Genomic DNA, 27745 nt, shown 5'->3' on the forward strand with positions numbered 1-27745 from the left:
TGCGGGATTACTTGGGTGAGTTTAAAGATGTGTGGTTACAGCATTGAGCTCAGGGAGATGGCAGTTATTGAATAGTTGAGCTGAAACTATTGTTTTTTCAGAACTGTTTGAAATTTGATTCAACTAACCAGAATGGGGATATTGATCCAGATGACTGGTTTGAAATTTTACCATACAAATGTATAGATTTATATGCAATGGATTGGCATAATCACTGAGTTGGTTCTTTTTCTTTGTAGAATACAAGGATATCTTGTGAAATATAACCGGTACTACAATTATGCATTGCTATCCCTCGTGATGATTTTGGCATGACATAGGTCACTATTTATGGTTTTCTCTAGTGCTTTAATTTCACTAGATATACAATTAACAACTAAATAGGGTAGACTTCGTGATGGTGTGGTAGTATGGCAAGCATGCATGGGGGGCATCATGTTTTGTCTTGGTTGAGAGAGAGATAAGAAAAGATTAATTGACCTTACCTTTGAATTAGGTAGCTGATAATCTAGTCTCGATCGTGGAATGTAATATACCATTAGAACGTATGAGATATTGAAATGTTTTTTAGTATAGCTACACTTTTCCATGATGAAGAAAGTTTCGAATGAGATTTGCGGGATTGGTCTACGGTAATGTGGGTTGTCACATAATGCTAACTGCTTTTGAATGCAACATGTTGAACTCGTTTGAAGTCACAGGGCAAATGTTCCCGTTTATGTAATGTAGTGGGTATAACAGAGGTTATTTTGTTTGTAATTTTAGCCCTTATGAATGCGTGATTGTGACGAAACACATGTTGGCTAAGAAGAGCTACATTGAAACGATTCAAGATAAAGCATGTAGAATCAGGAGCAGGAACAACTGAGACCGATATGTTTACAATTTTGCGTGTGCTAAAAGCTCTGTAATGTTTTACAACAATCCTTAGGATTTGATTGAGGATGTTAGTGGGCATCCGTACTTTAAAGCACAGCATCACTTGAGTCTTCTAGAAATAGTGTGGGTATTAAGTGAGTGCCCAGGAACCTGAATTCTCCCCTCTGTAACGCAACCATTGAAACATGCGTTTACTGAGACGGGGCTTGTTTTGCGGGTATGCTTTGACTCAGGAAAGAGTGCGTTACTCGGCGATGGGGCTCCTGCTTTTTACTATCTCATACGTCTTTACATGCGAGAGGCGCATCTTACTACAGCTATTGACAGCTGGACTGTAAAAGGGACCTGATAAAGTCATTTGGATCTCAAGCGCTGAGAGGCAAAGGACACTCTTACAGACCACAGTGTCCTCGGCGCTGGTCTGACCAGGAAGCCTCTCTTAACAATACAGTCTGACCACAGCAGTTGATGGAATGTAATTCGCTGTAGCTGAGCAGAGATTGGGTTTCCTTTCTTCCTCATACCTGTGCCCCACCCGGCGCTGAACGCCAGTGCAGTTTGCTTTTCTCCATCTTCAGTGCGAAAGTCACGGTGTAGATGTATGAAACCGCGCGTGTTGGACTTGCACTCACCTGCAATTAATTCAGACTCTGGCTGAGACGGCTCTAATTTACCTGTGCATCATTGCTGCCTCATCATACAAACGTAATTTTGGCTCCCTTCTTTGAACTAATTGTAGGTTTTGTACAACTTGTCATGTTAGAATGATGTCACTTATAAATGATATTTATCTACTTTTAATTCGCACCCACCATAAAACTTTTTAAGTTTTAGGCTGACCGCCCCAGTCCACCTATTTTCATCCGTTCAGCCCAGACGTGCTAGTGTGCTCTTTTTTCCTCACCTTTTCAAATTATTATTTAAAAAAAATATATATATATCTCCCAAATTTCTTTTAACGATTACGACCTGTGTTCTCTTCCCAGAGATGCATGTGGCTAAGCTGTAAAGAGCATACTGATCTGCTCCTTTGGAATTCCAGATACCAAGGCCCACATTCTGTCACTTTCAGAAAGTCACTGGCTACTGATTTGGGCTGGGTTTTTTTTTCTGTTTTTTTTTCATTTCATTTTCTCAGTGTAAAAAATAGAGATAACCAACATAACAATATCATTGTAATCAACAGGTTTCCGACTCCGCGTCAGTATAAGCTGCAGTTGGCATGCATTGAAAGACCCGACACAAAGCCCCTTCCCCCTCCTCAAGTGCAACCCACTTCAAGTGGTATGGTCAGGGCTACTTGCATGGCTGCCCTAGACTACCGTGGCAAGTTGAAATCCTCGGAAAGGTGCCCATATGTCTCGTGGGCGAGATATTTTGCTTCCTGGTGGTCCTCGGAGTCTACCCCCTTAGAGTATCCAGCCAGTCAGTAGCCTCACAAGGAGTGACAAAAATACACTTTTCCCTCATGTTGTACCCTGAGTTTTTCAGGAAACAGAACTGTAGTGAAGATCCCACTCACACAGCCGTTTCTTGGTCGGCATTAAGTCTTTACGGAGGTCCTGCACCTTAAGGGTGTAATCTGGAAAGACTATGATATTGCTTTCTTCAAACTGGGGGCTTCATGAACTCGGACATGCTGTAGGATCCCATCCCTATCTCTAAAGTTAAACAAGCATGCTATGATGGCACCTGTTCAGTTGTGTAGAGTTTAGACTCCTTTTGGCTTCAGAGTGTTTGTGATCTAATCCTTCAAAAACAGCTCTAGAGGTTGCACCTGTGCCCTCTCAAGGAAGCCAATAAAGCAGAAGTTTTGTTTCCTCCTGGATCCGCCGTTCTGCATCCTCAAGCCTGCTATCCATTCGGGTCGATCAGGTTTGTTTCTCGGATACCGACTTTTTCAGGGCGGCCATCTCTTTTTGGAACATCTGGACATTCCTCTCAGCATCCGAGACCATCGAAAATCTGCCTGGAGCAATTCCAGTTTAAGTGCGACTGTATCAATCTCTGCAAGCTTGATCTATCGGGAGCCCCTAATTTCAACCAGAATCGCTGCCATCGTAGGTGACCCCTGCTCCGGAGGAGGGGGGGGGGTTAATATTGGTAGTTGACTGTCAACTGGTATTGGTAGTTGACTGTCCGCCCGCTGCACCCTGCACCCGCAGGGGCTGGGCATTATTGTCAATTCTGTTAGCTTGGACTGGCTTTAACGGTTTATCTTTAGCTATTTGTGCGTCCAAGAACACCAGCGCTGATGTACGCTTTGCCCCCGGTTAGCTATCCAGTCCTTCAGAGGACTAGTACAGCCGTCCCACGCCCAGGCAACCATTAGAAAGGGGCACAATCAATTTGATGATGGTGGGGGTGGGGGGGGTCCCTGCTCTGAAGCCTAGGAACACCACCAGTCACCAGAGGGACCCACCCAGCACCATCCAAATAGGGGGCTCTGGCCTCTTCCCCTTAACAATGGCTTGTGTCTCAGTGGTCCCCCAGTCCAGGATTACAGCACACAGGGTTATGTGTCAGTTCCTGACCTTTCCTTCAGGCCTTAATAGCGATACCAAGCGCACCTCCTTGACTGCCCATCAAGCGAGCCCTTAATGGCGCGCAACTGAGTGCTTCCGATTTGTATTGTCCACCAGTCTGGGAGGGCAAATACATAATTATGTGGAAAAATCTGCGGCCACAGAATCACACAGTTCGGTGAACCAGACTGTAATAAAGCGTCCTTGTGCAGCTATATGAGCTGAGCAGCAAGAATGCCACTCCGTGTCTAATGAGAATCGCTACTCCTCTGGCCTATGCGGAGTAGGACATCATGTAGCAGTGGCCTACTGAGTGCATGAAGAGGGCAGTGCCATGCTGTCTCAACAGGTGTCTCCTGCAAAAAGTCTGCATCTGCACACTGTCGTATGTATGTCATGACCTGTCCTTTTTTCTGGGGTTCTTATTCCATGTGAGGAGCGGTAGTATCTGCGCTCTGCTGCCGCTCATGATCATGAAGCTAGGATGCTGGGGGTGGGTCTGACTTGTTTCACCTGCTATTCCAGGTCCTGTGTCATTGCGGATGTGTAAATGTGTTCTGTATTACACTGAGTGTACAATGTATCTTTCAGTTTCCCCATCCCTCCCACATCAGCCCCGAACTTGCTGACAAATATTAAAAACCTTCCTCCTTCCTAATTTGACAGCTCCATATAACAAACCAGATCTTCTTAGGAAAGCGTTCCCAGTGCTCCTGTAGGCACTAAAGATAGTTGGACAATCTGATAAAGTCAAGCTGAAGTAAACTGGATTATGCGGCTCCCCTCTTCCTTGCTTAATCTTAGGGAGGGCGGTGGATCTCTGCTGACGCAGACCGCATAACTCCACTACCTACCGACTCTTACAGGCTATGTGTATTCCCCTAACTCTCGTGCATTGTATTTAATCAGGCCTTGAGAAACACCTGAAACTATATGTGATATTTTAACCTTGCACCGTTATCACCCTTGTTTTTATTTCAACGTCTGTTTTTATTTTACCCCCAAAAGGGAGTACGCAGGAGAGAAGGTGACAATTACACAGCGATAAGCCTACAACCCCCAAGGGGCCAGCCGCGTCACGAAAAACTTTGCAATAACATACTGTGTTGTACATGGTCAGTAAGCACTTCAGTCTCATACACAGCATTCCGCCTAAATCCCAAGCGGGCCGGCCGCGTTAAAGAGTGGTGTGTGCTGTCCACCATGCCTAAATGTCACCACGCATAGGGTCGGGCCCGTAAGATCGGGCATCAACCAGAGGTCAAACCAAAACAACTATCGGACCATAGTGGTCCAACACATAACCAGGAGCCTAGAGGAAGGCAACAGAACAATAAGGATAGTGCAAAGAGGGAATAGAGGGAAAGACAGAAAAGAGAAAGTCATGAAAGGGGGAGCGAGAGGACCCGGAGAGGAGCAGTCGTCGTGGCACACATCAGTAAGCACAGTTCGGTCTCTATGGCCATCACCTCATGGGACTACGTGGGGTAAAGGGGATCACAGCATCATCTACTAAACGCAGCACCCTCAGCCTAGGAGGCATGCTCTCGCATGTTCAGTTTTTCACAGATAGGTCACCAGGGGCTGCCACACTTTCTCAAAGCGTGTAGTGCGAGACTGCAGTCTCGCGGAGAGCAGTTCCATAGTGATGACATGCCAGTCTCCCAAACCATGCAGCAATGGGGGGGGGGGGCCTCCGCCTTCTTCCAGTACAGGGCAATAAGTTGTCTGGCGGCACCCAGCATTTGCAATGATAGTCCATTCACTTCGGGTCAGGGAGAGCAGATCGGCAGGTTTGATTCCCAACAACACTGTACTAGCGGCATCAGGCAAAGGGAACCCCAGGACCCCTCTTATGTGGCTCAGGACCTCTTTCCAAAAGATAGCGATCAGGGGGCAGGTCCACCAGATGTGTAGGAAATCCCCAGGCACATGATGGCACCTCCAGCAGCCAGGAGAGGAGGAGGAAAACATTTTATGCAAGCCCTGAGGCGTGTAATACCACTGTGTCATTACTTTGTACACGTTTTCTTGTTGTGGTATGCTGCGATCACCCTTGTTTTAATCAGCCCTGCATTCACTTTTAATATATTTTGGATTGCACTTACCTGACAGCAGTCTCCTCTGTCCTCGGTCCGCCACAGGTTGTGCCGATTGTGCGAAGGGACAAGAAGGCGTCAGTTTCACTTCCGGTCTGCCGGTTCGCCGACCGGAAGTGTAGTTAGCATTCTAGCATTTTTCTACCAGCCTTACAGCCCTACAAAGGCGGGGCATGGCAGCGGACGCACGCCAAAGGCAAGCCCGTCTGCACCCGTCCGCGCCAGACCGCTACCAGGACCCCTGCCTGTTTTATTTTAAATGCAGTTTATCCTGTCTCTTCTTGCTCAAATACTCAAGTCAGGAGTTGAACTATCTTAACCACTCATCTCTTAAACATTTATCCACACTAGAAGTTGTAACAACAAGTGGGGTGCATAGGACTCCATGTCCTAACTTACCAGCTTCCCCTTGTGAAACCCAAGTCTCATGTAAATCTAATCACACTAAAATCTCCAAACTACTAAAAGCACTATATTTCAACGCGCGTTCCATCCCTAAATACTCTGTTGAAATATGGAGTCTTATTGATTCGGAATTACCAGATATCTGTTTTATTGCGGAAACCTGGTTACATGAGCATGCCTCTTCAGATGCGGCCACTGCTTTTCCTACAACATAATAAGAGTGGATAGAGAAAAGAATAGAGGAGGTGTCTTACTCATAGCCACTTCTCCGGATGTGAACATCACCTCTGTAGAATCCATAAGCACGAACAAAATGGAACTATGTGTCTTCAAAATGGATGGTCTGTTAGGAGGAACATGGAGAGGAGCAGCATTAGTATATAGACCGCCCGGCCCTAAAAATGACTTCCCATATAAACTATTGGAGATAATCGCTCCACATGTATTAGCCTCATACTCTTTCCTTCTGCTAGGAAATTTTAATTTTAGATCATACCATCAATACGGTCCCCAGGAAGGAATCAGTTTGGAGACGAGCTTTGCGCAAAGTCACCTTACCCCTTTTTACTACCACCTTCAGTCCAGTCCAACCCAGCCTAAAGGATAACATCGATCAACGCGCAATGTCCCTAGAAAGAACAATAACTAATGCACTGGACAAAATTGCTCCTCTCACCAGTTACAATTAAATCCCGAGCCACTCCTTGGTTCACTGAACAATTAAAGTTAGCAAAGCTCTCCTGTAGGACTGCGGAGCGGAAACGGAGAAAAACTAAAGACCCAATAGATCGTGAATCATATAAAGGTGTTCATCTCAAGTATATGGAAAACATAAGGCAAACAAAAAAATGATTTCTCCTCAATTGTATTGAGAAGGCAGCAAATTCAAACAAAGAGCTCTACCAAATCTTAAAAGAATTCTTTACTCCACCTGTTCGGACGCAACCCACTACCTCCCAGGACTGGATAGATTCCCTTTCCAAATTTTTTGATGATAGGATCATGGCAATTCATACTTCCTTTCCTCTACAAGATTCTATCAATGTCATGGGAAATCTTTTCATAACCGCCTCTGATCCCCCCCCCCCCACATTTTGGAAGAATTTACCCAGCGTAGCTCTAAAGAAGTGACCGAAGCTATCTGGTTCTCCTACAGATCCCCTGCCACCAAAAATCCTTCCAATCAAAGCCCCAGTGTTGTTGGATAGCCTCACCGATTTTATGTAACAAGTCATTGTCCGAATTGGAAGTTCCTAAAATATGGAAAACTGCCAGAGTCAGGGCTATACTAAAAAAACTACTGCAGACCCGAAACTTCTTTCCAATTATCGTCCAATATCGTTGCTCCCCCATTTTGGTAAGATGCTTGAGTCACTGATCAATAAACAGCTTGTTGTCCATCTTGAGAGCCATGGACTGCTTGACCCCTCACAAGCTGGCTTCAGGGCAGCCCATTGTACCGAAATAGCTCTGCTCTAGGTAACTGACAAAATCAGACTGGCATTGGACGGGGGACAGTCATCTATCCTCGTCCTGCTAGATCTATCAGCAGGGTTCCACACCATCTCCCACAGCATTCTTGAACATCGGCTTTGGGAGATTGGTGTCAGGGGAAAGGCTTTACAGTGGCTCAAAAACTATCTAACCGATCGTACTACGATAGTACAGGTGGGAAATACCATCTCTTGTAGCAGGCCAGTCAGGATGGGAGTACCACAGGGCTCTATCTTGGGCCCAACACTCTTCAGCCTTTACGTGACCCCTCTGGCCAACGTGATTAGATCCTTTGGCTTTGATGTCGTGTCGTATGCCGACGACACTCAGATCCTGGTCACTTTTGGTCCAGACCCATTGGAAACTAAGTCCTGTTTCTAAGACTGTATGTTATCATATCGATAAGTGGATGTGCACCAACCACCTGCAGCTGAATGGAGGAAAAAACTAGATAATGCTCTATGGCAGGGTTCATGAGCACTGGTCACCCGATTGGTGGCCCTCAAGCCTTGGCCCCTGTCCCACTCCAACACAGTCGGTGCGAAATCTGGGCTTTCCAATGGACAATAAATTGTCAATGAAAGACCACATTAATAAGACAGTTGGCTCCTGCTTTGGTATCATACGTAACTTGCACAAAGTTTTCAAATGGATTCCGCCGGAGGCGAGAAAACCCCTAGTCCAGGGACTTATTATCAGTCGTACGGACTATGGGAACGCCCTGCTGGCATCCACAAATGAAAACCTTCTTTCAAGGATGCAGGTTCTGTAGAACACCGCAGCGAGGCTGATACTCAATCTTCTACCAAGATCCCCATCGGCACCCAACCTGAAACTCCTACACTGGCTGCCTGTAAGAAAACGTATATGCTTCAAAATTCTTTGCTTAACGCATAAGAGCATGTACGTAAAAGGTCCAGGTTTTTGGGTCAAAAAGTTAAGCTGGTATTAACCTGGCAGAACTTTGAGATCCAATAATCAAGCACTCCTCGCAACTCCCAGAATTCGCTCCACTACAAGTGGAGGGAGATTTTTCTCCTTCTTTGCCCCGGCATTCTGGAACAAACTGCCCCAACATCTACGCACCATAAATGATAATAACTGTTTTCGTAGGAAGTTAAAGACAACAGCTGTTCGACATCTAACTGCACCAAATTTAGTTCTTCTCAGTCATCCACCAGCGCCATGAGACTTTCGAGTGATATGTGCGCTAAACAAATATCCCTTGATTTGATGTGAGGGAGCGCTCCCAAATAATATTGCTTGTTGTACATGCTTTTTACATAGATTATTACAAGTTTCCGTCTCTATACAAGCACACTGCAAACCAGTTTTAGTTCAGTTAACAAGCGCTAGCCAGGGAATTCAAAGACCTCTATCATATGAAAGGGAGTCCAGTATAATACCTCTTGATAGGACGGCCTCCTCATTTCGGCAAATTGCCAGCCACAATAATGCGGGTGGGCTCTGACACGATCTTCTAAATAAGGCAGGCCCAGCTCTTCATGGCAAATTAAGTGAGATGATGATATGGGGGCTCAGAGGAGTTTCCGACAGAACCGATTTTCTTTGAGCTGGATGGCCTTGCATTTTGAAATTCCCTACACCTCGGCCCCATATATTGCAATAGGAATACATTGGTACTTGTATCTCTGCAGTAAAGGGATGAACAAACCATCCCCTATTGGCTGCAGGAGAATATATAAGGAGCCGATTGCCCTTGACAACTTTATTCTGCGCTGCACAGTGTTTGGTGTTTAAGACCCTGTAGCAGAGCAGGTAACCCCTAAGTAAGAAAAGGTGCTTGTGCTTCTCAAGCAGTTGGTGCCAACAGAAAGGGTTGAGAGCTGTTAACACATCGGACCGTGCCATGATGTGTGATTTAGTCAAATTAGTTTATAAATCCAAAGCAGCCATAAAATCCACAAAGGCAAGCACCAACAGATGCAGTGCCTTTGGCGTTTGTGCCACCCGCATAGAAAAGTGTGGGTAGCAACATGCCTTTGATTTTGGGTACATTGGGGGTAATAGTAGTTAAATAAGGGCAAACTCATTAATGTATAAAATAAGCGGGGCCAACCCACGTCCCTGTCTCACACCATGGTAAACATCTTTTTCACGAGATACCTCTCCCTGAATGCTAATTCTGATCCTGGCTTTCATGTCTTTGTGCAGATATGCCGAAAAGTGCACACGTTCTTTGTCCAGCCCTCGAGAGATGAGTGTTTGCCTTAACTTAGAGCGATTGACACAGTTGAATGCTGAGGTCGGGTCCATGAATGCAATATAGAGGGGGGTTTGTTTGGGGACAGTGTATTTGCCAGGATCCATATTCAGATTTAGACATTGGTCAATCGTCCCTACTTTATTTCTGAACCCATACTGGAATGGATATAAGACTGACTCAGCTTTAATCCCCTCCTTAATCCTATTATATATTACCCTCCCTACGATTTTGACTGTAATATTGATCAATGAGATGGGCCTGTAACATCCAGGTTGGAATCAGTCACCTTTTTAAAATATTGGCACTATAATAGATGTTGTGGGGGGTGGGCAAGATTATTAAAAACATTGGTCAGTAATAGAGCTCAGAAATCAGTTTATTTTATCAGATCAATTGGGACATCATTCGGGCCCAAGGTCTTGCCACTAACACACTCTGATTTATGGCATTCTCTACTTCCCATAGGACTGTCTGAAAACCTGTCTGGTTGTTAGTGTTTATTACAGATACAACATTTGAAGGGGGAGCAGCATATATTTTTACTAAGTGGACCTCCCCGGTCTTACTGGCAATGTGGCAGGTAATCGAAGACATGGATTGATTTTTACGTCTAATGTCCGCAGACCCAACAAATATGCTGTCTTTCATAAAGATCTGCCTGCACTAGGAAATCCCATTGCTGCGCTATTACTTCCCTCCGAATAAGAGTTTACCTCTTTATATTGCTTTCGTAAAATGGCCATCGCTGAGTGGTCCCTGGGTTTAGTTACAAGAGCCCTTCGCAGCAAGCGATTTGCCACCAAGCAATCATGGTTAAACCATCTAGGCGAAATAACTGCGAGGTGGAAAGACTTAAGGAGAGCTTTCTTAATATTTAAGCTTAGACCATTAAATGCCTCACCAACCAGACGGTCAACATCCTCCTCTACTAAACACAACTTAGGAGTGTTGAATTCCTATAGCCTGAGTCCCAGGACGTATTGTTTGGTGTCAAGGACAACAAGTTTTCATGTTTTTTTTGTCCTGTGGTCAAGTAGGATTAACCCTCTGCAGCACAAACCCTTTGGCTGACAGTTTATAGTACCAGATTATGGGTCAGGGAAGGGCATTGTCTGCAGTTAAGGTAATTTTGTGTTCATACATTAATGCTGCTTGAACTTGCACTTATAGTTCATTAATTCAAAGCCATTATTAGGGTGAGCATTCTAAGGAAATGTTAGCTCGTACTGCACTGCTGACAGCAGTTCCAGTCTTAACATTTTATACCCACGTTTTCAAAGTTTAGCAGTGTGAGGCTATTATAATGTTTCCAGAATGCTCTCTGATTGGATGCAAATATTTGCAGAAGCTTGAAAGCAAAATGGATGATTCTTTGCCTTCAAATAAAATGTTCACCCAAAAATGCAACTAGGTAAAAAAAAATTCTTTGGGGTAAAATACTGTAAAAATGTAGGTATTTCTTTGCATTATTGTTTATAAAATGTATTGAAGCACTGGTGTAACCAGTTACAACAATATTATGGGAAACATAAAAAATAAACCAGCATTGGTAAAGTCAGTAGATCTGGCTTTTGTTCTGTCAATGAGTGTCTTGTTTTGGCATGGTTTTTGTAAAACCTTATTGGCATGGGAGCTGCCCGGCCCTCACCATTATAACAAGCATCGGCAAAAAGTTTAAAAAAAAATTGATCTCGAAAAGCACGTATTGCTCTATAGTTCCAAGCACTGACATTGTTTTGGTGTGTGCCAGTATGCTCCTTGTGAAAGAGCAGAATGCTGTCACTCAAAGTGAAGTCAGCCGATCGATAGACAGAGAGAGAATTTTAATAAACTCAAATGGTCTTGGTTTATGCCAGACCTAATTAGGGAACCAATCTTTAAAGAAATCTCAATAGTACATTCATGGCATATGTCATTTCATTAGTGCAGATTTACGGCTTTCATAAATTTACAAGAATTTAAAGAAATAGATGAAGAAATAGTAGTGCTAGGAAACATTTGTGAACTGTATTTTAGCATGATCAAACATGCATGTGTAGATTTTCTCATTCGAAAATCTGAGCGTTTGAAAGTTCTCTTTCCTTCTATCCACTTTTTTCCCAACCCTGGAAGAAGTTTTATGTCTGCTGTTGTCGGGAGTAAATTTTCAACCTTTCTCAGTATGGAAAAAAAATTAGAGAAGAGCTGGTGAAAACCCTTAAAACATGCAAGTTAGTAGGTTTGCATGTTTTAAGGGCATTAAGGGCATTCCAACTCGGGAACTATTGCTTACCGCTACCTCTAGCCCCAGTATGTAGATCTGTGGAAAGGTGGCAAAAACAATGGAAATACTAGTATGGTATTAGCCCTGGCAAAATCGGAGGCTGGATCAAAGCTCTTATATGAGATTGCTGCCATAATTTGTCACCACACTTCATTGCGTGATAGGGACAAGTAGATTTTGTTACAGGGCAAGTATATTTGAGGCAACCTACCTCATGGACAAGTAGATCTTTTATTAAATTCCACACCCATACAACTCCACCAGCCCTACATTCTCCTTGATTGGTTAAAAACTTGGGCCGTCTCACACATTCTCTACACCGATCTAAGAATGTTATTGTTAGCTGGAGGTTACTTGCCCCTTTATCTACTCTAACTTTTTCCTTTAAGGCTAATAAAAGAATAATCCTAATGGGGCTATGCCATTATAGTTTGAAGGGACTACTGTTCTTTATGAGAATATATATTCCAGATTGAGTGTGATAAAAATATCTATTAGAGAGGGGCTGCCTCTGCCCCTATAAGTAGGCAGGGCAAAATCATTTGTGCCAGCTACCTCCATTATATTTGCTGAGTCAAGAAGGGCAAGATAGAACTCATGGGTTCTGGTATCTGAATTTGCAGAGGGGCACCTGTTGGTCCAAGTTGTGCTAGTTTGGGGGAGAGTCTCACATTAAAATCTCCAACCAGACAGAGATTAGCTGGCTGCCCTTTAGTGGTGATTCCATCTGGCAGCAGATTACTATAATTAAACAACACTGGAAATATTTTATTCAGGTTGTTGGTAAAATTTGTGTAAAAGGTAACTAAAAACAAACTAAGGTGTCTCTTCAGCAGTACAACTTGGAAACTACTATTTAACATTTACAAAGACCCAACTCAACCCCCAATGGCTATGCTTACCCAAACGGCTAAACCTCCTGATGCTCAACCATGGCGGGAGGGTATGGTAGGCCCACTATAGGACTGAAAGCCATTAACCACAGAAGGTAAATATGTCCTAGATCTCCTGGAATATGACAATGTTGTATCCCTTTATGAAGGATCACAATTCGGGCAGATGACCTTCAAACGAAGCCCTGCCACATTCCAACTTGGTATTTCAGCGGGACGGCCCATAAATCTGGGGGAGTAACTGTAAAATTGATTGCACTGTCGAAATAGAGACATTGCATTGTTAGATGCTAATTCCTGGCAAGCTGATGTCTTACCTTGCAGTCATTCAGTGTCCTCTGGATCACTCAATGGTGTAAACCTATTTACACAAGGCAGCTGAAACACCTGGTTTGGGGGTGGGGGCACATGTACGCTGGTGGGCTAATACAGGTCTATAAAAATATCCTGGGGGGGTGCAGTAATCCAGGACTCAGTATGGCAGCTATATTCCTTCATTCCCAGTATATTTCATACACTAGATAGGTTCTGGAAATGTATCATAATGCAGGCCCCCTCAATATCTTTTCTTGACTGTACTCGCCCAACCCACCCTCCTCACCATTCTAAAAAGTTTTATGCAAGGGGCTCAAGCAAGATTGTTTGCTCAGCCAATGAACATTTCTGTTGAGCTGGTCCCATGTCTCCTGTTGGTCTTGAGGAGTCTCCTGAAGGTGAGCAGGTCTTGGGTCTGCCGCAGATGGGTGGGGAGGGTGTTCCAGGTCTTGGCGGCGAGGAAGGAGAAGGATCTGCTGCCGGCGGTGTTCATTGGATCCGCGGGACGGCGGCAAGGGAGAGGCTGGCGGAGCGGAGCTGGCTGGCCTGGGGTGTAGAAGTTGAGTCTGTTGTTCAGGTAGGCTGTCCGGTGTTGTGGAGAGATTTGTGGGTGAGGAATTTAGATAAGATCCTCTTGTTGACGGGGAGCCAGTGCAGGTCTCAGGTGGGAGGAGGTGTGGCTGCGGCGGGGATGTTGAGGATCAGCCGGACGGAGGCGTTTTGGATGCGTTGTAGTTGTCGCAGGTACTTGGCCGGGATTCCTGCGTAGAGTGCGTTGCCGTAGTCCAGCCTGCTGCTGACGAGGGCTTGGGTCACCGTTCTTCTGGTTTCGGTTGGGATCCACTTGTAGATCCTGCGAAGCATGCGGAGGGTGTTGTAGCAGGAGGAGGAGATGGCGTTGACCTGTTTTGACATGGAGAGGGAGGAGTCGAGGATGAATCCTAGGTTGCGTGTGTGGTCCGTGGGTGTTGGAGCTGTTCCCAGAGTGGACGGCCACCAGGAGTCGTCCCACGCAGAGGGGGTGGGGCCGAGGATGAGGACTTCCATCTTGTCTGAGTTCAGCTTCAGGCGGCTGTTTCTCATCCACTCGGCGACTGCCTTCATTCCCTCGTGGAGGTTGGTTTTGTCAGTGTGTGGGTCCTTGGTGAGGGAGAGGATGAGCTGGGTATTGTCGGCGTATGAGATGATGTTCAGGTTGTGTTGGCGGGCCACTTGTGCGAGGGGGGCCATGTAGCGTTGGCACCAAAGTTCTGAAAAGTGGGCAGGGAAGCACTCAATGTAACCACTCCAGCTGCATTTGTTTTATGTAGTCTTGCTCAGTGCAGTGCGTGATCTTGAATTGTGTGGGGTAGAGCATAGCAAAGGGGACTTTCAGCTGCATTAACTTTTTCACCGTCGCATAAATTCTGCGTGCTTCCTGCACTGTTAAAATGGTCGCGGTATAGCAATATTTTGGAACCATTGTGTGGCAGTTCTCCCTTTTTCTTTGCAAGCCTGAGCACTCTGTCCCGATTCCTGAAAAGTAGCTGTCTGCGAGTAATGGTCAAATCGGTGCCCCTAGTGATTGGCGTGCCTCCAACATCCTGTGTTCTCTCTCCACCACAAACTGTGTTGAAGTTCTCAGTGCCAAATAGCATGGTCAGCATATCCTCCACATATATTTCTATTTTGCGTGTTTGTCTTTTCTGCTACTCCGATGATTCTTATGTTATTACTTCGGGATTTCACCTCGAGGGCCTTATTTTTGTTTTTGATAAGTGCCAGTACCTTTTCCATGTTGAGCAGCCTTTCGCTGTTTTGACTGTCTTTGGTGTTGGATACTCTCTGTTACACCTCATTCAGAGACAAGAATCATGCTTGCCTGGTCTGATTGTCACACTATAGATTTGCTTGTTGAGTGCATCCATTTTGTTGAAGATGGATAGAAGGCTCTGCTGCATACTCTGGAGCAGTGTCTTTATATCCGCATCCATGGTTGCTTCACCCGCTCCTACTCCTGCCTATTCTTGGCCCAGGCCAGTTGCTCTTAGTTTTGTAGGGTATCTGTGGCTGTTTGGGGTCGTACGTTTTCCCCATGATCACCTCGTGGCAATTTAAAATGCTCCCCTTGATATAGCTCTACCAATGTATATGGTCGCTCCTGTATCAATTTTGGCGTCTCTGTTCCTCTCGCTGTAAGTGCCCCTCTGCGCCGTGTTTCTGGACTGCAGGCCGCCCTTCACGCTGGTCAGTGCACTAGCTGACAGAGACCCGTCAATCCGGGGGCACAAGCAATTTTACCATCAGCAGTAACTCAAAATGTAGGTCAGGGCCTTGTCCTCTGTATATGGCAGCCGCCCCTGATAGTTCAGGACAGCCGTATCGTTGGTCATTTTACACTGCCCTGTATTATATAGAAGGCTAGCGGCCCGCTGGCCCATTTGCTGCAGGGCCTGGGACCAATCTGGAAGCACCCTCGCCTTCTCTTGAGTGAGGCCATTTGTGGGTCCTGTTTCCTGTCAGTCAGCACCATGTCTGCCATTCAAGTCCTCCGTCTTGACCAGGGTGAGGGCCCGTAGTCTGAACAGCCTTCGGCGTGGAGCTCATGCTGATCATCAGGCTCCCACAGTGCAAGGTGCCTGCAGCCTGGGGCCTGGTGTGCCAGTTACTCTTTAAGCTTACTGCAGCCACCATCTTGGCCTCAGCATCCTGCTTCAGTGCGGCCTTAACATCTGGGAGAATCACCATTTTTGTGTTGACGCAAGTACCCCACTCTCTGCCGCAGACTGTAACAGGGGTATTGCCTTAGTAGCGATGTCGGGGGCATATTCTCAAGCATAGCTGTCAAGTTTTCAGATTGCTTATTTGTGACATTTTCATTATTTTAGTGTAAATATGAGTGACATTCAACGACTATGAATGAAACTGCAATGAAAACAGACATATAAATATTACAAATTACACCCATTTGAGTAACCAGAAATTCTAAGAAGATATTAAAAGTGCTGTAAAGCACCAGAAGTGGAAGGGCACTAACCTAGTTTAAAGCAGTAACTCGCAGCTAAACCTTCTAAAATACAGTTTTGCGAATATGCATGGTTCATAAAGGCGCCACTTACTCCCGGCTGGTGAAGCTCCTCACATGTACCACCATGTTTGTTGCTGGCTGGGTCATGCCCCTTGGCCTGTTTTCTTAGAGGGCTCTTGAATATATGGACTTGAAATCTTGAGTGGAGTCTACATCACCCCATAGTCAAACACTGCACTGTTGCAATCAGTCCTTCACAATTACACATTGTTAGGTTGAGAGGAACCTGTGCCTGGTCCTTAAGGAGTCATTACATAACGCATTATTGAGGTAGTATTCTGCAGCACACATGCCATATGTGCAGTGTTCATTACTTGTTTGGCTGCTATTTCTGTTCATACCAGATGATGATAGGCAATTGTTACACGGATGAATTGTAGGAACTCCAGATGTAGCCATGAGGTATAAAATAAGTAGAAGTTTATTTAAGCTTAGATGCAAGATTGTAGTTCCAAGATGGTAAGCAGATCATAGCCCCACCAGGAGCAGCATCCTTGCTGATCAGCCCACAGTCTCCAACTGTCTCTCTCTCACACAACCAGGCACTCCAACATTCTGCTCGCTCATCAACATTCTAACATTCCACATCCACATTACATTCATACTGGCTGAGCAGCAGGGAGAGGAAATCAAGATACAACACATCCCCTTCCCTTGGGAACACAATGAATAAAAAAGCTTACAACATTGCACCATCAAAGTACAATACAAGAGAAATATGCAATGTACAAATGAAGATAACTAAACAAAGATCATACCGATAGAATTACAGCATATAGGAGAAACAAACAATTTTATTTATTTATTTTATTTTATACACTTGTATAGCGCGACTGTCACTCCAAGGAGTATCTTGGCGCTTATAGCCCGTAGCCTAGATGACAGGCCGGAAAAGTCAGCTCGCAGCATCCGTCTTGTCCATACTGAACACGCTCTAACTAAACCAATGTCATACAGACCGTATCTGAGAGGTTGAAAATCCAAGTTTTCAGAGCCTTGCGGAAGTCTTTCTCAATGGAGATCAGACACAAATTGGGTGGGAGTTTATTCCAGGCCTTCGCACCCAAGGTTGCGAGGGATTTGCCTCCTCTTGTTGAAAGTCTGAATTTGGGGATCTGTAATAGATTCATATTGGCTGATCTGAGGGAGCGTGTAGGTGCGTACAGTTTGAACCAAGGGAGAAAGTATTTGGGTCCTTGTCGATGATAGGCTCTGAAGGTAATCACAAGGATTTTGAACAGTATGCGTTTGTGGATGGGTAGCCAGTGTAGGGCCTTGAGAGCGGCCGAGGCAGATGACCTCCTCGGCCATTTCAGGACCAGACGGGCAGCGGCATTTTGGACAACCTGCAGCCTATGCAGGACAGATCGATTTAGTCCTGCATATAGGCTGTTACAGTAGTCCAAACGAGATGTTACAAGTGCCACTGTCACCGTCTTCCTGGCAGTCAGAGGCAGAAAGTCAAAAAACTTTCTAAGTCCTCTGATGGTGTTAAAACAAGACCCAGCCACTGCCCCTGCCTGCTGTTTAAAAGATAGGGCACTGTCAAACCTGATCCCTAGGTTACGGGCCGTAGCAATGGTATCTGGAGGGGACTCCACATCCAATGGCCACCAAAGACTGGGGGAAAAGGGGTTTTGGGGGCCGAAAGGAATAATTTCGGTCTTCCCGGTGTTACATTTGAGATGGTTCTCACGCATCCAAATGAAGGTGGCAGTGAGGCAGTCTTTTAGATTTTCCTCTGCCTTTCCATTTTCCCTGTCTAGTACCAGGATGAGCTGAGTATCGTCAGCGTAAGAAATAGTATTGATGTTAAAAGACGAGATCAGCTCAATCAAGGGGGTCATATACAGGTTGAACAGTACCGGGCTCAGAGTGGAGCCCTGGGGCACTCCTGTTAGTATACTTTTTTCCTCTGAGCAGTGTTCTCCCAACACCGTGACCTGTCTACGGTGATCAAGGAAGTTCTTCAACCAATCCAACACAGTGCCTGCTATCCCCGCTACTACCAGACGACTGATCAGTATTGAGTGGGACACCGTATCGAAGGCCGCCGATAGATCAAGTAAGACAAGGACGGCCTTCTTCCCTTGATCCATGGCGGCCTTCAGTGTCTCCACGGTGTACAAGAGGGCAGACTCAGTGGAGTGTGAGGCCCGAAACCCAGATTGATTAGGGTGCAGGATATCCTCGTCCTCCAGGAATTTAGTCAGCTGTTTGTTCACCACTGATTCAGTCATTTTAGAAAGCAGCGGCAGCAAGGAGATAGGGCGGAGGTTGGAGAGTGTTGTGGGATCTGGCAGTGATTTTTTTTGCAGTGGCTTTACTGCCGCCAGTTTCCATTCCAATGGAATCATGGCAGAAGACAGGGATGAATTTATAATACTATTTATGGTAGGGTTAACCGTATCTACCAGGGCATGTATCAGCATGGGGGGACAAGGATCAAAGGGAGAACCTGATTTAGTTGACAAAATCAGTTGACGTGAGTCTTCTGAACTAATAGGTAGAAAATCACGGAGTTGTGTTACTCCCGAGGGAGTTTCTAGATCCTCTACTGCCTTAGCAGCCGGTGGTTCGGAAAAATCCTTGGTAAGGTTTGATATTTTTGATTCAAAATAGTCTGCAATCGAATTGCACAAAGTAAGGGAGGGAGGGATTTCAGATAGGAGGAACCTTGGTTTCGTAAAATCATTGACTATCTTAAAAATCTCTTTTTGTGAATTATTTGAGGAATCAATTGCTTTTAAATAGTAGTCTTTTTTGGCCGTTTTAATCTGTGCATGATATTGCCTCCTAGATTCTTTATAATGGCCGAGGTCTTCTTCCATGTATAGACGACGCCATTTTCTCTCCAGTCTTCTAACCTCAACGTGTTTCTCTTTCAAGGAGAGTGAGAACCAGGGTGACGTTTTTTTATTGTGATGTAATTTATTCCGGTTTTTGGCCTTGGGGGGGCCCACAGATTTCTTTAATCCAATGATTGAAGCTGTTATTGTCTGCCGCCGTGACACCCGTAAAAAGAGGTTTGAGTGCCCTGGCTCTTTGTTGCAGATCTGAATCATTGCTAATTTTTTTCCAGTCATGTTTCATGCTGGTGTCAACCCTAGGGACACCCTTCCTAAGCCCCTTCCCCTCTACTGAGAGGTCAAATGGGATGAACATGTGGTCAGTCCAGAATAAAGGACAGGGCGGTTTTACCTTTAAGGATGCTAAGTTTGTACATATGCAATCTAATATATGTCCTGCCTTGTGAGTGGGGTCCCGTGTCAATAGGGTCAGCCCCAGTACGTCTATTAGCTCTTTAAAACAAGACGCGTTGGAATCTGAGTCAGAGTCCAGGTGAAGATTTAAATCCCCTAGGACAGTAAAATTAGCAAATTTGAGTGCAAGATTACTGACCACCTCAGCTAGACTATCTAGGAAGTTTTTCTGTGGGCCTGGTGGTCGGTATATCAGTACTCCAAACAGGGTAAAAATGGTGGTGTTATGCATATGAAGATTGAAACCCAGGCTTTCTGCCCCCTTAAGATCTGGGAGTTCAAACGTGGTGCATTTGATCGAATCACGGTGGATAATGGCAACCCCCCCTCCGCGTTGTATCGGCCTGTCCAATCGCTGGATAAGATACCCCTGTGGCAAGGTGAAAACAACGTCAGGGGTGCACCAGGCTTTAAGCCACGTTTCTGTGACGAACAGACAATCCAGGTCATTTTCCGTAATTAGATCATGCACATGCGCTCCATTTTTACACATTGATCTGGCGTTTTAGTCCCCCTCGGAGAGTAGAAAAGCCATTTGGTTTTATGGTTTGTATCTCCGGGATTAGCTCAACTTTGCAGTTTTTACAGCATATGGGTCCCCGCCAGGTGTCTGCTCGCAGTGTATTATGGCAGCCACTATCTTGGGTCTGTAGTGTGTATATCATATCTCTAGGGATATGTATATCAAGGACTGAGTGGCTATGGGGAGTGCCCCTAGGCCCGGCCGCGGCACGGACGGGCACAGACGGGCTTACCTCAGGCGCACCTCCGGCGCGCCATCGGTGCGCCCGCTGCGCGTGTCCGCTGCGCGCGTCCGCTGCGCGTAAGCCCCATGCGAGCTTTAAATAGGAGGCTCCTGATGGTGCTAGTGCAACCACTAGACCGTCACCTCTCTAAAATGGCCCCCGGAAGTGAGGGTGATGTGCTCCCTCTGTACCGCGCTAGTCCACTCCCTCCACAACAAACAGCACAAGCTGCGGTGGAACGGGGAGGTCAGCGGTCTCCTAACACACAGAGGTACAATTTTACTAAGTGCCAAACAATTTTAAAAATTGTACTGTGCAAATCCCATTCATTTACAAACAGTACCTACGACGATTTAAAATCAGTGTTTGTGCAGCTGAGGTCGCTAGCGTGCTTAGATTGTTCAGCAGCGCGTCAGCGTGTCAAGTTTCAGAATGCGAGTGAGTGCTTTAGCGCGACCCAGAAAGCTCGCCCTAAATAGGAGGCTCCTGATGGTGCTAGTGCAACCACTAGACCGTCACCTCTCTAAAATGGCCCCCGGAAGTGAGGGTGATGTGCTCCCTCTGTACCGCGCTAGTCCACTCCCTCCACAACAAACAGCACAAGCTGCGGTGGAACGGGGAGGTCAGCGGTCTCCTAACACACAGAGGTACAATTTTACTAAGTGCCAAACAATTTTTAAAATTATACTGTGCAAATCCCATTCATTTACAAACAGTACCTACGACGATTTAAAAACAGTGTTTGTGCAGCTGAGGTCGCTAGCGTGCTTAGATTGTTCAGCAGCGCGTCAGCGTGTCAAGTTTCAGAATGCGAGAGAACAAAGTGCAAATGATAATTGCAATTATAGTAGAATCGCGGATAGGAATATGAAAGAGAAGTATGCAATAAACACATGAAAACCCCATATATGCAAGAACCAAGAAAGGGAAGAATTACACACTTCCCCAAAAAGTTGACAGAAAATAAAAATAGACAGTGGTAACATTGTGCAGGACTGGGAGAATGGAGGACACTAAGGAAGTGTAAATCCCTAACCACTCACCCCCTTCTACACACCACAGATTCTAAAAGGAAACATTTCACAGTGGAATATTGCACAGGACTGGAAGAAAAGGGGACATCAAAGAGATGTAAATCCCAAGCCACTCACCCCCTTCTACACACGTTCTCGTAGTAATGCTGTGCAGGACTGGGAGAATGGAGGACATCAAAAAGATGTAAATTCATCACCACTCACCCCCTTCTGTACCCCACACATGCTCAACCATAGGTTGATCAAAAGTAAGAGGTGGACCAAATACCTAGGTGAGACAAAGTTATAGGGTACATGACCCATTGCACAAAAGCACAAAAGTGTAGGGTACACGACCCACCGCACAAAGGCACACAAGTATAGGGTACACAACCCATTGCACAAAGGCATAAAAGTATAGGGTACACGACCCATCGCACAAAGGCACAAAATTATAGGATACACAACCCATCACATAAAGGCACAAAAGTATAGGGTACACGACCCATTGCACAAAGGCACAAAAGTATAGGGTACACGAAGAAAGAAAAACTACACACCCTACAAAATCAGGGTAAATGAAAAAAAAACACTGAACACATTCTCAAGCATTGCACAATACAGATGAGCTAGTAAATACTGATGACATCAGAGCAAACAAGACATATTACAACATGGCAGCACATACTGAGTTTCCAAGACAGGCAGCATCCAAAATAAAAGGTAAGTCTGCAAAATACCCAGCAGCACGGTGGTTGTGCAAATAGGAGCAAAAACAAAATAACAATGAATAAATGGCACACAACGGTGTCACTGATGAAGAAATTCCTAGTAAGTGCACTATCATGAAGAACAGGTGAAAATTAAACTTAGTGAAGCTGGAGTTCCTGCTGCTCTGCACACAGTGCGTGTTTGAATTTTACAGTCCGAACATGAGAGCTGAAACGCAAAAGAATATATGGTCATCCGCTGGTGAGTAAGCACTCATCTGAATTACCACTCGACACCACAATGTGAATAGGGTCTGAAAGACGGTACCAGTAAGTTCTTTACGTTGGAATCAACACTGGAGATGCAAGAGTCCGGTGCAGTCCAACAATCATGCAGTTGAAATCCTTGCTCACAGCAATAAACACTACATGCCAAAAGGTAACAGACTTGCTTCAAGGTTAAAAGGCATGCTGCAGTAATGCCGATGAAATGTCTGTCTGCATCAGATAGAATAGAGCCATTCTAGTCTCCCGCTCTTCCTATGTAGTGAAGCAGGTCATGAGGAATGAGACCCTGCATTAGTATGACGTGTCCAAGGCTTGCGTAAGTCAGGTAAGAACGTCACTGAGAAATGGAACGCCATGCAGAGGAAAAGAATCCAGCAGTTCCGTGAGACTCGAGGTAAGCTGCTGTAGTAAAGAGGACTTCCCCTTATTAAGTAGAAGTAAGATTATTTATTCACAAGCAGGTACAGGAGTTACCACCACACTCTAAGAGAATTACAGGACAACTGACCAGTGTACATTCTGGAATATCTTACATCATGTGGAACCATCTTACCTGTAGTCATGGATACCAGATAGGAAGATGCCACATCTCCTTCCTTTACACAATATCTAAAATAATAACAACAACACAGAACTATAGTAAAAGAGTAACTGGTAACAAAAAATAATAAGATTGGTAAATGAACTAAAATTACAATTGTACAATTTATATAAGGGATGAGGTGGTACACTATCCCCTTTCCTATATTTACACAATATAGCTTTTATATTTAACTGGAGCCTTAACTACTCTACCAATTCAAATAGTTTTAGTCATAACAGCTGAATCATCAACCATTGGCAGATTAGAAACAGAATTAGACAATTGCGACTCAGAAGTAGAAATTACCTCAGATAGCGAAGTGCAATCAACATCAGTATGATGACTCTCAGACGAGCTACAACTGTCTATAGAGGAAGGGTGAATTACTTCATCCCACAACCAACCCATTGTGGATGAAGTCAACCTCTCTCCCATATTGACCAGTATTCCTATATAAACACAATCTGTTGTAATGCCATGTGTTGCCATCACTTAATTTCGCTGATTTTGAAAACGGCTCAATTACTTGCATAGGTGTCGGATATTTACTTTGTCCTTTCTTTACTTTATTGGGCAATTTAACTTTAACCCAATCACCCAATTTTAAATTAATTTCCTTAGTATTATGCAATTTATCGAAGTGAGATTTCCCAGAATCATGCATTTTCCTCAAATTGGAATTTACCAAGGCCGTAGACCATTTACCATGGATTTTCTTTTCATTCCAAGCTATATTGTCTTTACAAAATGGTTCTCTTCCTCTTAAAATTCTTAAAGGACTATACCCAGTTCCAGTAGGGGTAATTCTTTATATGCCCACAATGTACAAAGTAATTCTTTCTCCCAATCTTTTCCTCCAGATATAGCCGCTTGCACACTTCCCATTATAACCCTGTTAAACCTTTCAACGCAACCATTTCCAGAAGGATTATAAATAGGAGTACACTTTTTACAAATACCATTCCTTTCTAGAAAATATTTATATTTTTCTGACGAAAATTGGGGACCATTGTCACTTAAAATTTCTTTAGGTATTCCTTCACGAATGAATACACTTTAAAGAAAATTAATAACATATTTGGAATCAAAATTTTTCGTAATATCAATTTCAGGCCACTTTGAAAATTCGTCGATCATCACCAAAATGTATTTAGAGTCTCCATCTTTGTCTTCAATTGGACCTAACCAATCTATGCATAACTTTTCCCATGGGTTATTTGGAAGAGATCTTAGCCCAAGTGTTGGTCTTAATGTTCTTAATGACTTGTCAGAGTTATTACAAGTAACGCAATTTCTCACAAAGTTTTCAGCGTTTTTATCTAGACCAGGCCACCAATATTGCATTTTTACTCTTGACTTAAGTTTCGAAATTCCCAAATGACCATCATGATTGATTTCCAAAATTCTCCTTTTCAGAGTGGAGGGTACAACTATTCTCTCACACCTGCAGATATAACCGTTGTCATCCAAAGATAGTTCATCTTGAATTTCCCACATGGCTTTCACATCCCCTTGAAGGCTATTGTTAGGCCACCCACTGGAAATATAGTTGGTAACACTAGATAAATCTGTCTAGCAAAAAACCATTGTTCCAGTCCTCTTTAGTTATATCAGGATCATCAATGTCAAGTATAATAAACACATCATCATCTGAAGAAGATTCATTATTACTATTACTTGCTTCGTTATCCTCAACGCAATGAACTTGTTTTTTTGTTTTTGTTCACTCTTCTCCTACAAACTTTCTAAAGATTGCCTAAAACACCACAATTAGTACACTTTGAATTAAGAGCAGGACACCATTTTTCAAATGCATTGTGACCACTATAGCCACATCTATAACATACATTTTTGTTGTGTGGAATGTTTCTCATTTTAACATTGCTTTTCCTATTTGCACTTTTGTGAAATGAGCCATCATATCTCTTATTGTCAAACTTTGCTTTAGTCCGAATATTTGCTACAATACTGTTTTCCTCATTTTTTTTAAGTGCGACTTGTGCACATCTTTTAGACATCTCTGCTTTTTTTATGATCGCAATTATCTCATTTAAAAGAGAATCTCCTCAAAACCATAGCTTTTCCTGAATGGCAGAATTGTTGCAATGCATTACAAGGTTGATCTCTCACAAATCCGTCGTGTACGTTTTCAAACTGCCAATTTACAGAAAGTTTTTTAAGTGCAGAAACATAATCTTCCACAGATTCCGACTTAAATTGTTTTCGTTGAAAGAACTCCTATCTGCTGATGCCTACACACACTGCAGGTTGATAGTATCTATCCATATCAGCTAATGTGTCAAGAAATACATCTGCATTGTCAGAACTTGTTTTCTTTTCCATTTGTAAATAGATTCTAATACCCTCTGGACCTAAGTTGTGTAATAAAGTCTTTTTTTTCTAGATGGAGAGAATACTTCGTCATTTTCCTCTTCCAGAGCTGAAATGTAATTTAAAAAATATTCCTTCCAATCTATCCACTTTATAGTAGGTCCTCCAGGACGTGGAAGAAAAGGAACCAAAGTGACTAAACCTGTAGATTGTGAGGCCATCGTTATATGGTATTAAAAAAAAAAATTCTAGAAGCTAATGAGATATATAAGAAAATGTTCTGTAAAATTCTTTATTCAAGGAATTAATTCTTCTCAATAACTGTTCCAAAAATATTGTATAGTTCACTTAAATGGTGAAATAATGTTTACCTTGTCTTCAAATTGCCTCTAGCCACTTTTTCCACTTAGTTGTTTTGTTCGTGTTAATTCCTTCAATATCGGTGGTTGCTAGGTTGAAGAACAACAAAATTAAAATGGCTGCCGCGTTTTTGACGACCTTAACGTGATGACGTCATGCGTTTGACCTTCACGCACCGGGCGTATTGTTCTATTGCTAGCGCAAACACACAGCACGTAAGAGTGAGTGCGAGCACACAGCAAGTCAGAACACGCTGCCGCGGGCGATTGGCGTTAAGATGGAACGCCAGTTCGGGTTGAAAAATCCGCATTCAACAGCGATGATGATCTGGATGTTGGGTTGTACATAAGTTACAATGAGTTGTCACGAGCGCCATGTGTTTATAGCTCGTGACAAGCTCGTGTCATTGAGGGTTGCCATGTGATGTTTCAAATAGATAGAATGTGGGGAGTGGGGAAAAGTAAGTACTGTTGGACATAACTAGCTTGTGACTCCAGACGAGAGGATATTAATAAAAACTCGTCCAACTATAAATCTTCATTTGTGCATTTTTATGGTTCCTGACACTTCCTACACTGCCCGTTAGATACAATGATTTTGTGATGCATTAGGAATTTTTTTTTTGTTTTTTTTTGTTTTCAATTTAAGGGGGGAAGGTGTGTTGGGTTGTACATAAGTTACAATGAGTTGTCACGAGCGCCATGTGTTTATAGCTCGTGACAAGCTCGTGTCATTGAGGGTTGCCATGTGATGTTTCAAATAGATAGAATGTGGGGAGTGGGGAAAAGTAAGTACTGTTGGACATAACTAGCTTGTGACTCCAGACGAGAGGATATTAATAAAAACTCGTCCAACTATAAATCTTCATTTGTGCATTTTTATGGTTCCTGACACTTCCTACACTGGAGGTACAGTTCGCTTAAAAATTGTAAAAGTTGTAAAATGTACTCGTGCTGGCCGAACTCCAATGATATAAGATAATAAAGTACTTCCTTGAGACAATTCCTTCCGTTGAACTAGGACTTTCACTCCATTCTTGAACTTCACTCCTTCCACAACTTACTTTTGTTGTTTAGTAATGAAGGAATTAAAGTAAATCTACGTCGATACCGGGCAGTGAGCTCTGCTTGTTACTGCCCAAAACGAAATGTCCAATAAAAATATCTTTTTTCTTCTTCTTTTTAACAAAAAAAGAAATTGAAGATTATTTAGATGAAGGTGGTCCAGGTTGGTCCAACAGGTTAAAATTCATCCCACCTTGTCGCCATTGTAGTAAAGAGGACTTCACCTTATTTCTTAGAAGTAAGATTATTCATTCACAAGCAGGTACAGGAGTTACTACCACACTCTAAGAGGATTACAGGACAACTGACCAGTATACATTCTGGAATATCTTACATCATGTGGAACCATTTTACCTGTAGTCATGGATACCAGATAGGAAGATGCCACAGCTGCTCGAGCTAAAGTTTACATTCAACAAAAAGACACAAGCGGTAGCGGGATTAGAAAGAAACACTCACCGCTGATGACTCTAGCAGTGAGCATGAATCACTTATTCAAGACTAGTTTGTAAGAGGAAGATTCCTCCCTGTTAATCCATGCTTACAGGTCCGTAGCAGTCATACACAGGGGCGTTCTGACTGCAGCCGCACACACGTCACAGCAACATAGTTGCTGTTGAAAGGCCCACGAGCACGTCTTTCAAATTTCAAAGGTGCATAATATCGACAGATAAACCCTGGCATACACAGCTCATTACTCACTGTCAAAAAATAAGCGGCTTGATGACAGGAAAGATTCCAGACGGTATAATGGCATGTTGGTTGCTGCATACCAAATACAGGTCACATCGTCGAAAATCAGCTCGCAGTATAAGTTTTCTCTCAGCATCATGTTCACAAACAGCTTTGCCATTTCATTGAATGTGCACTTGACACATTTAAATTAGTAGTGCAGCCACATGGAAATCGAGCATCACCTTTCAAAACGTTCATCCAATCCAAAGATGTGAGGAAGTTCAGGCAGCCCAGATGGCAGAGGACACTGGTGGGGCTAGAAGGGGCGTTCCTTTCCGTCAGATTTCAGCATTTTTACCTCGACTTTTCTTAGTAGTTTCCAGTGAAAGGGTTCAAGTATTTCAACCTCCAGTGTAATGAACAACAATAAATCCATTCTTTGTGATTTAAATGATGTATTTATTTTAGTTCTATTCAAGATGAAGGAGAGCCCCACCAAGAGGAGTCTGTGCTCTGCTCAGCCCATTCAGCAACTGATGACATCT

General features: G+C 43.9%; 1 protein-coding gene across 1 annotated transcript in view; it reads left to right on the forward strand.

The window, feature by feature from the left end:
• The window catches only part of LPCAT4 (lysophosphatidylcholine acyltransferase 4), a 539966-nt gene that overhangs the window by 33168 nt on the left and 479053 nt on the right, over positions 1-27745 (forward strand). The window lies entirely within an intron of this gene.

This window comes from Lissotriton helveticus, chromosome 5_1 (genome assembly GCF_964261635.1).
Source record: "Lissotriton helveticus chromosome 5_1, aLisHel1.1, whole genome shotgun sequence".
NCBI lineage: Eukaryota > Metazoa > Chordata > Amphibia > Caudata > Salamandridae > Lissotriton > Lissotriton helveticus.